Genomic DNA, 11,987 nt, shown 5'->3' on the forward strand with positions numbered 1-11,987 from the left:
AAAAATATAATTTGCCTACTGCAACTAAATTTTATGTACTATGATTAAATCTTTGTTGTTTTAAACGATAATTTCCACTAAATAAATCCAAGCAGATTTTGTTCTGCAAATGCTGAATGAACAAAGTATTGAACTAAAAAGAGGATTAATAATTTTCTACTGTCTAAATACTCTTAGAAATCAGTTAATTTGATTCATTTATGTCATAGATCGTGATCCCGGTCACCTGTGGAGTGAATATCTCTCCAGTCAAGAGATTTTTCAGACTTTTAATGGTGAGGGTTAAATAGAAGAATTTGGCGAGGATTACCCGTCAGTTCTTGTCCAGCTTGGTTTTTGAGACACACATTCCCCTGATATGAATAATTTACATTTCAAGCCCTAAGAGGGACAGAAGCACGCGTTGCTCCCTCTTGGGAGCGGGAGTGCTAAAATCGAAGCAGGCAGCTGCGGGACCGCTATAGCCGGCCCTGCGCTCGGGCCCTTCCCGGGCAGGAAGCGCGTCGCTGTCCCCGGCTGCGCCCAGGCGGGTGCGGGCGCGCGGGCCCAGCAGCTGCGAACCGCCGACGCACCACCTGTTTCCGCGACCGGGGACTTCCCGCGGGGCTCAGAAGTGTAGGGTCGGTCGCTTGGCCTCCTCTGGCGTCAGCGACCCAGGGTAACCTCCTCCACTGCCGCCCGCCGTGCAGGCCTGCCTGCGGGAGAGCCACGTGTGCCGCGCTCTGGGTATGGCCTTGGAAAGTCAGGACCGCGACGGCAGCAGAGCAGTGAGTGGAATAAACTCCCCAGTAGAGTGTTTAAAAAGTGCTTCATTGAAGAGTTTGAATCTCAGTTACTTTCTAGATTCTGATATCTAGAGTAGCACCGTCCAATAGAAATATAATACAAGCCACATATGTATGCTGAATTTTTCTAGTAGTCGTGTTAGCAAATGCATAAAGAAGCGAGTGGAGTTAATTTTAATAGTACATTCTGTTTAATCCAGTGCATCCAAAATATTATTTCAATCAATAGCAATGTCAATATCAATGCTGAATATTTTATATCCTCTTTTTTTTTTTTTTTTTTTTTTTGTACCGTCTTCAAATCCCCGTGTGTATGTTACACTTGCAGTACATCTTACTTCCAACTGGCCATATTTCCAAGTGCCCAACAGCCCCATGTGGCTTGTGGCTACTATATTGGACAGTGCAGCTCTAGACCAGTACCCAACTCTAGTGTACCTGGAAAAATGTACCCATGATATTGAGTTGCTAGGAGAGGAAGGCTTATTTCAGAAAAAGGTCATGCAAGTCTTCTGTCGGTACAGCCAGTGCTGACATTCAAGCTGCAAGGGTGTAGACACTTATAAGGGCCTCTGTTCGGTGTTAATTTGTTTCTTTAAAAGCTTGATACTATTCTCTGTTGCAGCTTGTTTGTTACCCTCCCCACTTCATTTTCAAGGGCCTGGTATTGTCTTCAAATGCATTTCCAGTTTTGGAAAGCAGAGTCGTAAAGCATTAATAATGTGGAGATTGTTTAGTCCATTTCATGCATGAGGACGCAAGCCTGCAGCAAGCCGAGTAAACTTGCTTGTTGTTTAACCAATGGCAAAAATGGGATCAGATCCCTAGTCTCCCTAATGTTGAATTATTTGGTTTTTTCACTGTGCTACATGACCTCATTGAAGTAAACTATCACCAGCCGGAACCTAACCATTTCCCCCCCAGATTGTTTACAAGGGGTTATACACGATTGAACTTTCAGTTTCTTTTCTGTTCAAGTAGAGCCATCTGGGATCGCTCAAAGTTGGAGAAATCAGTCCATGTACTTCTGCCTTAGTGCCAAAAAAAGAGAGGTGCAATATTTACTTATTTTTGAAATAAGGTCTTGCTCTGTTGCCCAGGCTGGAGTGCAGTGGCATGATCATGGCTCACTGGAGCCTCAACCTCCTGGGATCAAGTGATCCTCCCACCTCAGCCTCCCAAGTAGCTGGAATTACAGGTGTGCACCACCATGCCCGGGGTTTTTTTTTTTTTTTTTTTTTTTAAGAGATGGGGTTTTTTCCATATTGCCCAGGCTGGTCTGGAACTCCTGAGCTCAAGCAAGCTGCCTGCCTTGGCCTCCCAAAGTGCTGGGATTACTGACATGAGCCACCATGCCTGGCCAAGAGTTGCAATATTTAGTAAAGCTCTTGCGACTTGTCGAGGCATTAAAAGAAAGCATTATGGGAAAAAAATGTCTACTGGAAAATAGCTTAGTTAAAATCTATTGGGACAATATGTTCAAACTCACAGACCTCCACACTTAACCCAGTATTGATTTCATCCCACCGTTTTCTTTAGTGTCTGCTCATGGATCAGTTTTTTCTTCCTTACAGCTGACCTACCTGTATAGTACACTACTGCTGGGCAGTCTGAGACCCATCCAGCCTCGGACGCTGAACCGGTGGGTTCTGAGCACGATGCTTTCAGTGTCCTGTGGTTCTCTAGCTGTTTCATAGCAGCACAGACTCTCTTGAGCTGTAACTGTCAATAGATATCTTTTTTTCTCTTGTGTGACTAAAGGGAAAAAAAGTATAACTCATTCATTCATTCATGTATTTTTTCATTCATCAGTATTCATGGAGCACCACCTACTGGGTGCTCAAAGCCTTGGGAATATAGCAGTGAACAAAGAACTCCTACCCTAAGACACTAGTGGATGAGACAGAGAGTCAAGGAGTAAACAGATGCTTTATTTTATTTTTATTTTTAATTTTTTTTGAGACAGAGTTTTGCTCTGTCACCCAGGCTGGAGTGCAGTGGTTTGATCTTGGTTCACTATATCCTCTACCTTCTGGGCTCAAGAGATCCTCCTGCCTCAGCTTCCCAAGTAGCTGGGAGTACAGGCATGTGCCACCCCACCTGGCTAATTTTTGTATTTTTTGTAGAGAAGGGTTTTACCATGTTGACCAGGCTGGTCTCAAACTCCTGGGCTCAAGCAATCTACCCACCTTAGCCTCCCAAAGTAGATGCTGTTATAACCTAATATCAAAGTAAACAGAAACAAGTGCCATTCTGAATAGGATAGACAGGAATGCCTCCTTAGGGAGGTGGCATTTGAAAGTGATCAAATTGAAGGGTCACATTGTGTATACAGCTCAGGGAGTACCAAGCAAAGGGAACCACAAATGCTAAGGCCTGAAGCTTGCAACGATAAGAACAATTCCAGAAACAATAAGAGAGGCCGGGCCTGGTGGCTCACACCTATAATCTCAGCACTTTGGGAAACCGAGGTGGGCGGATCACGAGGTCAGGAGATTGAGACCATCCTGGCTAACATGGCAAAACCCCGTCTCTACTAAAAATACAAAAAAAAAAAAGAAAAAGAAAAAGAAAAAGAAAAGCCAGGCATGGTGGCGGGCACTATACTTGGGAGGCTGAGGCGGGAGAATCACTTGAACCTGGAGAACGGAGGTTGCAGTGAGCCAAGATCGTACCTTTGTGCTCCAGCCTGGGCAACAAGAGCGAAACTCCATCTCAAAAAAAAAAAAGGCGGCGGGGGCTGGGCATGGTGGCTGTCGCCTGTAATTCCAGCACTTTGGGAGGCCGAGGCAGGCAGATCATGAGTCAGGAGATAGAGACCATCCTGGCTAACATAGTGAAGCCCTGTCTCTACTAAAAATACAAAAAATTAGCTGGGCGTGGTGGCGTGCGCCTGTAGTCCCAGCTACTCGGGATGCTGAGGCAGGAGAATTGCTTGAACTTAGGAGGCAGAGGTTGCACTGAGCCAAGATCACGCCACTGCACTCCAGCCTGGGTGACAGTTTGAGACTCTGTCTAAAAAAAAAAAAAAAAAAAAGCCAGTGAGGCTAGTATAACAGGAGCAGAGGGAAAAGGAATACCATCAGGCAGTTCACTCAGGGCCCATGGCTAAGGATTTATGTCAGACTTGTGCTGTAAGAGGATTACTCTGGCTGCTGTATGGAAAATTAAGGTGGGGGTGGCGTGTTGCAAGAGTGGAAGCAGGCAGGCCAGCTAGAAGACTACTGTAATAATCCAGCTAAGATGATATTGGCTTGGATCAAGGGTCCTGGTGCAGTTGGCAGAAGCAGTCAGCTCCTGGATATATTTAGAAAGGAGAGCCGACTGGATGTGTGGAGGAGTGGGTTTGAGGAGGAGGATCCAGAGTTCCGCTGAGGACATTTTAAGTTGAAGATGCCTAGTTTATATGCATGCCCTGCCGTGCGGGCAGATGTAAATCAGGAGCTCAGGGACAAAGTTGGCACTAAGAATGGGAGGTGCCGGTGCAGAGAAGGTGTTTAAAGTTTTGGTTGAATTCTAGGGCGTATGAGTTGTTAGGGAAGTGAGTGTGCTTGTTCTTGAGTTGCTGGAAAGGCGTATAAATTACACAAATACATGGCCACAATATGTATTTTCTCAATAATATTTGGGGAAATGTTCTGGGCATCAGGTTTCCCGTCTAATTTTCCCTGTAGGAAGCAGATAGTCATTGAAGTAGTTTTGATTTGGGTGTGAGTTGTTACATGGAAAGCGAAGTTCTAAGTTCTCTTGCTACTTCTCTTGTTCTGCACCTTTCGAGAGTCATTACGAGAACTGAACACTAGGGGGACCCAGTTTCCTTACTTATGCAACGGGAGCTGGCCCAGCTCTGGGCTCTGGTCACCCTCGCATAGGACACATGCAATATAAACACAAATCTGAAAACAAGGGCAGCTTCTCTTTTCTCAATGCAATGTGTACTTATAGCAGTGATCATTTTTGCATGTAACATGTCTGAATTCCTTAAATAGGTCATTTTAAGTAATGTGTATAACCATTAAAATTTTTCTTTTTTGAGACAGGGTCTCACTCTGCCAAGGCTGTGAGCAGTGGTGCCATCTGGACTCACTGCAGCCTCTGCCTCCTGGATTCAAGTGATCTTCCCACCTCAGCCTCTCGAGTAGCTGGGACTACAGGCATGAGCCACCACACCTGCCTTATTTTGGTTTTGCCATGTGGCCCAGACTGGTCTTGAACTCCTGGGCTCAAGCAGTTCACTCACTTTGGCTTCCTAAAGTGCTGGCATTACAGGGATGAGCCACCACACCTGGCCACCGTTTAAAGATTTAAAGGCAACGGCTTCTAAACTCTAGTTCCCTATTCGTGAGCCCCATATTTGCAAACTTGTGAAAATAAGGATCATTATTTCTTTTTTATTTCTTTTTGAATTTGTGTTATTTGAGATAGAGTCTTGCTCTGTCACCCAGGCTTGGGTGCAGTGGCGCAATCTCGACTCACTGCAACCTCCACCTCCCAGGTTCAAGTGATTCTTCTGCCTCAGCCTCCTGAGTAGCTGGGATTACAGGCGTGCACCAATATGCCCGGCTAATTTTTGTATTTTTAGTAGAGACAGGGTTTCACCATGTTGGCTAGGCTGGTCTCGAACTCCTGACCTCAAGTGATCCACCTGCCTCAGCCTCTCAAAGTGCTGGGATTACAGGCGTGAGCCACCACGCCCAGCTGAGGGATCATGATGATTTCTGATTTACAATAGTTGAATTAGAGTATGGAAATCTAAATGTAATAAATACCACTTGGTGATTTTCATCTGCGCCACAAGAATGCTGACATACAATCCATTTTCTATTTTATCACCAGGTATTAAGCTAAGGGGAAGGCAAATAAATGCTCAAAAACTACATTACATGTTATTGGAGTATAAAATGTACAACTTTGTTAAAAGGTTTGGACACATTTTGTATTAGTTATGGATACATAGGTCTTAAAAGAGTACAAGATCTTAACTCTTTTTTTTTTTTTAGATGGAGTTTCGCTTCGCTCTTGTTGCCCAGGCTAGAGTGCAATGGCGTGATTTCGGCTCACCACAACCTCCGTCTCCCAGGTTCAAGCGATTCTGCCTCAGCCTCCCGAGTAGCTGGGATTATAGGCATGCGCCACCATAACCGCCTAATTTTCTGTTTTTAGTAGAGGTGGGGTTTTCCCATGTTGGTCAGGCTGGTCTCAAACTCCCGACCTCAGGTGATCTGCTGCCTTGGCCTCCCAAAGAGCTGGGATAACAGGCCTGGAGCCACCGTGCCTGGCCCAATTCATTTTTATAACTCGAATAATTTTAGTTTTGGGGAGAGAAAGTCTACATAAGGTTTATATTGAAACCTCTTGAAGTCAACAAGATTAAAGCAGAATCTTTTTAATCAGGAAAATGAAAGCATAATTAACAGCCTGGTGTGGTGGCTCACGCCTGTAATCCCAGCACTTTGGGAGGCCGAGGAGGGTGGATCACCTGAGGTCAGGAGTTCGAGACCAGCCTGGCCAAGATGGCGAAACCCTGTCTCTACTAAAAATACAAAAATTAGCTGGGCATGGTGGCACATGTCTGTAATCCCAGCTACTTGGGAGGCTGAGGAAGGAGAATCACTTGAACCTGGGAACTGGAGGTTGCAGTGAGCTGAGATCGCGCCATTGCACTCCAGCCTGGGCAACAAGAGTGAAACTCCATCTCAGAAAAAAAAAAAAGGAAAAAAAGAAAACATAATTAACAAATGTGTTAGCTATAATGTCAGATGCGGCGGCTCACGCCTGTAATTCTAGCACTTTGGGAGACTGTGGTGGGCAGATCACTTGAGGTCAGGAGTTCGAGACTAGCCTGGCCAACATGGCAAAATCCTGTCTCCACTAAAAATACAAAAATTAGCTGGGTGTGGTGGTGCACGCCTGTAATCCCAGCTCCTTGGGAGGCTGAGGCAGGAGAATTGCTTGAATTCGGGAGGTGGAGGTTGCAGTGAGCCAAGATCATGCCACCACATTCCAGTCTGGACGATAGAGCAAGACTCTGTCTCAGAAGAAAAAAAGAAAAGTGTTAGCTGTTTGATCTTTCCTATTTGGGGGCAGTTATGATCTAATAATTACTTTGACCACAATGAATCCTTTCCCACGGGTCAGGACTGTTAGTTTTCAGAGTTTTGCTTCTGGCGATAGTGACCTGTGCCACTGTTACAGATGTGTGGTGAAGGGACTAGAAACTGTGGTCCACAGGCCAAATCCAGTCCACTGCTTATTTTTTTTTTCAGCCTGAGAGCTAATAGCGTGTGTGTGTTTTTAATGTTTTTATGTGATTGAAAGAAATACATATTTTCTGTATGAAAATCTTGTGAAATTCACATTTCAGTATCCATAAATAAAATTCCATTGAAACATTGCCACATTCATTGATTTATATATTGTCTGGGGCTGCTCTTGACCGTCAATGGCAGAGTTGACTAGACAGAGGCCTCGTGGCCTGCAAAGCTTTAAATATTTACTATCTGGACCTTTACAGAAAAAGTTTGCCAACCCCTGGCATGTAGAGTCCGTGCTGTTTACTTACAGGTTACAACGGTTCTTAGAACGATTCTGTAACTGAGTGTAATCTTTATTTGCCTTTATGATTCTTGATAGGCTTATTCTGGTTACCATGATATCATTTCATTCATATATTTTTCATTAATAATTAAATTCCATCGCTGCTTTCGTTCTTATTTCAATTCTTAGATGAAAATGTGCTTCTTCATTTGATTATCTTGTTTAATTTTTGTTTCCCTCTCCTGTTATTCATTACTTAATACTTCCCTTGAATTATTTAGTCTTTTTCTAAGGTTCTTTAAAATAATTTGTATGAAAGACTCAATCTAAAATAAAATTGTCCTGCTTTCAATGACCAAAAAAAAAGAAGAAGACATAAAAAGTTCAGGCCACACACGATGGCTCACACCTATAATCCCAGCACTTTGAGAGGCCGAGGCAGGTGGATCACCTGAGGTCAGGAGTTTGAGGCCAGCCTGGCCAACATGGTGAAACCCCTATCTCTACTAAAAATACACAAAATTAGCTGGGCATAGGGGTGGACACCTGTAATCTCAGCTACTCGGGAGGCCGAGGCAGGAGAATCACTTGAACCTGGGAGGCAGAGGTTGCAGTGAGCTAAGATTGTGCCATTGCACTCCAGCCTGGGCAACAAGAGCGAAACTCTGTCTCTAAATAAATAAATAAATAAATAAACATTAAAAGTTCAGTAGATACTTCTTGGGAAACTTTATGTGTCTGTAGTAGAGTTAAAAGGTTTTACAGAAGATAAATGTTAAAAAATTATTTATTTGGAGTGAATCTTTGGTGAGTTTTTATAATTTTAATTGCATCAAACACTGAATGCTGTGAGAGTCAATAAAAAAACCTTAGAAGAAAATCAGGCTCTTTAAAAAAAACCATAAATTTATTGCAAATCTAGAAGTACCAGAATGTCACGAATACAGAACAAATCAGCAATCTTGTTTGTATTTTCTTCCAAACATTTAAAACCTTGATTATTGACATATTGAAATTGGCATACATTTTGTTTTCATGCAGATAACAGAACAGACATGGAGAAGATCCCTCAGAAATCAGTTATAAATATTAAATTGTATTGAACATTCATAGTAAAAAATATGTTGTAAAGTGCTGAAGTCATGTTAAGTCTGCAAAACTGCCACAAGCTCAAAGTTCTTCTCAAGCAGTGACAGAGATTTGCTACATTCACCTTGCTTTAGGTATGTCTGTTTTTGACAGACACTTTGTCATTTCCTCCCCCACCCTCCCCAAAGTTTTATAGATTGTCCTATTTCTATGGCTGATAAGATGCTCTACAGATTGTAGCAGGTGGTGATGAACTATGCCACTTTCATTTCAGTGCAGAGAAATATTCAAGCTTGTGTGTACCTGTAACCAAACTAGGCTTGTTATGGTTTTCCCCCGAGTTGTCATAAATTGACATTAACGATAAATAAAGATGGAGCAGCAAGCATTGACCATCACCTGCAGAGTGAGATTGCGGTAAAATAGGTGAGTAAAAAGTCCACCTATTATCCTGACGCTTGCCCTCTTTACAGAAAACTGCTAACGTGAGCAATACTATACATGTAGTGTAACTCCAAAAGAAAAAAAAAGAAAGAATAACAAACAAAAACCAAAAAAAAAAAAAAAAAAAAAAATGACCAGCTACCCGATACCCCTGGCAACTTAGAGCAATCAAGTCATGTGGGTTCAAGCAATTCTCCTGCCTCAGCCTCCTGAGTAGCTGGGACTATGGGCATGTGCCACCATGCCCAGCTAATTTTTTTTTTTTGTATTTTTAGTAGGTACAGGGTTTCACCATGTTGGCCAGGATGGTCTTGATCTCCAGACCTCATGATCTGCCCGCCTCGGCCTCCCAAAGTGCTGGGATTACAGGCTTGAGCCACCGCGCCTGGCCACCTTTTTATTTATTTTTTCATGTATTTTGATAAGCAAAAGTTTTCAATGTTAATAAAATCAATTTATCATTTTAAAACACATTTTGTAGGTGTTATGCCTTCTTTAGGAACCATTTGCATGTTCCAAAGTCACAAATAATTTCTCCAATGTGTTCTTGTAGAAGACATACAGTTTTAACCCTCTGTTTAGGTTTATAATCCACTCAGTTAATTTTTACATTTAATGGAAGGTTGGTTTATTTTTTTAATATATGGAAATACAGTTCAGCACCATGTGGCAACTCTTTCTTTTACCCATAGATTTGTTTGGCGTCTTATCAAACATAAATTAAACATATATGTGTGTATGTCTAGTTCTGTATGTCTATTATATGCTATTATCTGTTTTTCTTTCGTTAGCCAATACTAGTGTCTCTTGATTAGTGTATGTGTGTGTGTGTGTATATATATATATATATTTTTTTTTTTTTTTTTGAGATGGAGTCTCGCTCTGTCGCCCAGGCTGGAGTGCAGTGGCCGGATCTCAGCTCACTGCAAGCTCCGCCTCCCGGGTTTACGCCATTCTCCTGCCTCAGCCTCCCGAGTAGCTGGGACTACAGGCACCGCCACCACGCCCGGCTAGTTTTTTGTATTTTTTAGTAGAGACGGGGTTTCACCGTGTTAGCCAGGATGGTCTCGATCTCCTGACCTCATGATCCGCCCGTCTCGGCCTCCCAAAGTGCTGGGATTACAGGCTTGAGCCACCGCGCCCGGCCTTACTCCATCTTGGTACTTAGAAATGTGTTTCATGGGGAAATGCCGGAAGCTTATTTTTTAAATACAGGAACGTTTCTGAACATATGACTTCAACTTTGTTTAGTACAAAAACTCGAACACTGAAAATCTAGAAAGTTGAATTTACAAGGCATTTTACCTTTTCTCTGCAGATAACCTTATTATTGTATCTTGTCTGTGATAATCAGTGATAGTACAATTTCAGAAACTGGCTATAAAAGCACAATACTGTAATTATTAAAATGTCATCACCCTTTCAATAGATATCATACTTGATTTCCTAGAATGTTGATTTGATTCGTGTGATTAAAAATTCTAAATTTTTACAACCTACTTTATCATGTCCAGACTTACCTTAGTAACCCAATCAAATTCTATTGTATAGGTTTAAAAGCAATTTTAGAAATGGCTTGTAATAAATGAATGTTTCCTGATTCAAGATAAAAATTTGGAAATGATTAATCCATTTTGAACTCAAATTATACCACAGGTCAGAGGAATTTTCCAGCAAGCTTAAAAGCAAATTTAAAAATAATCTGAGATAGTGAATTAAATTAAGATGTACCTATAAACATCTTTTTATTTTATTATTATGATTTTTTAGATGGAGTCTTGCTCTGTCGCCAGGCTGGAGTGCAAAGGCACAGACTCAGCCCACTGCAACCTCCACCTCCCGGGTTCAAGCAGTTCTCCTGCCTCAGCCTCCTGAGTAGCTGGGACTACAGGTGTAGTAGGTGTGCTACCATGCCCAGCTAATTTGTATTTTTAGTAAGACGGGGTTTCACCATGTTGGCCAGGTTGGTCTCCATCTCTGGACCTTGTGATCTGCCCGCCTCGGCCTCCCTAAGTGCTGGGATTACAGGTGTGAGCCACTGCACCCAGCCATGAACATCTTAATGAGCAATCAATTTTGTAAATTTGGGGAAACATGTAATTTATTTTTCTGTCCTTTATGCATTAGATTTTATTTGGTTGGTATTTGTTAGTTTACCTATGGTAGATCAACTCTGATAGCAGGGTATACTTGAAATTAGACCTTTTAAGGAACATCTTTAACAGAGTTTAGTCTGTTTTATAAAACAGATGTCATGCATCATGGCAGATGAACCCACCATTTGGTGTTTAGGATCCAAATTTCACTTCAGGAGCAGGGTCGCAAACAACTGAAGCTTTTCTTATTCAATCATGCCTGTTTGTTGGCAAGTTAGTTTTTTTAAACAAGAAAGTAATCCTCATCTCTTCTCCCTGACAAAGTTTTACTTAACTCGTTGCTCTTAAGAGGTGTTATACTTGTATAATGAAGAATATCATTGATATAGTGAGAAATACAGAGCAAACATCATTTTTAGCTTACTGAAATCATGTAATCAGTTCTATTATATTCCTTAATTATTTATTATTTTCTGAGTCTAAGATTTTTAAAATGGAATAAATTAGATTACTCCATGAAGAGAAAGCTGGGAAAAGTGCGTGTGTGTGTGTGTGTGTGTGTGTGTGTGTGTACAAAAATTTATAAAATTAGTATATACTTAAGGTAAACAACATATGTCAGATGATTTTTATTTCAGTGATTTTAAAACAGTTATTGATCAATGGTGTTCTGATTAAATCTTAGCTGTTCATTTTAAAATAGTGCCTTCTCATCCTTTTCAGCATTTCTTCATAGAAAAGCAATTATCTGGCTACTTATCGTTAACTAAATATAAAATTATGTTCAAATAAATATCCTTGACCACACAGAATTCTGTTAGCATAGTATTATGTGTAAATTTAGCTCTATAATTTTGAATTTTCAGCTTATTTTAAAATTTTGAAATATTATTAATAAACTCATTGTTCCACTGCGTATATGTAAAGATCAATGGCAGTAAGATTCAATATAACTATTATTGAATAAATGAAAAGCAGTAGCTCTTTTATCTCATCTAATGTAGTTTGTTTTTATAACCAAACACTAAGAACTACT

General features: G+C 41.4%; 1 long non-coding RNA gene across 3 annotated transcripts; it reads left to right on the forward strand.

The window, feature by feature from the left end:
* Positions 1 to 417: 417 nt before the first annotated feature.
* Positions 418 to 11,517, forward strand: LOC140708676 (uncharacterized). 3 transcript variants are annotated; one of them, XR_012088865.1, is made up of 4 exons: positions 418 to 767; positions 2,360 to 2,427; positions 4,826 to 8,837; positions 10,626 to 11,517. It is a non-coding gene; the product is annotated as an uncharacterized lncRNA (long non-coding RNA). The 3 variants fall into 3 exon arrangements; XR_012088866.1 differs by lacking the exon at positions 2,360 to 2,427 and having other exon boundaries at positions 419 to 767; positions 4,826 to 8,545; positions 8,686 to 8,837; XR_012088864.1 differs by lacking the exon at positions 2,360 to 2,427.
* Positions 11,518 to 11,987: the final 470 nt, after the last annotated feature.

Source organism: Chlorocebus sabaeus, chromosome 16, assembly GCF_047675955.1.
Source record: "Chlorocebus sabaeus isolate Y175 chromosome 16, mChlSab1.0.hap1, whole genome shotgun sequence".
NCBI lineage: Eukaryota > Metazoa > Chordata > Mammalia > Primates > Cercopithecidae > Chlorocebus > Chlorocebus sabaeus.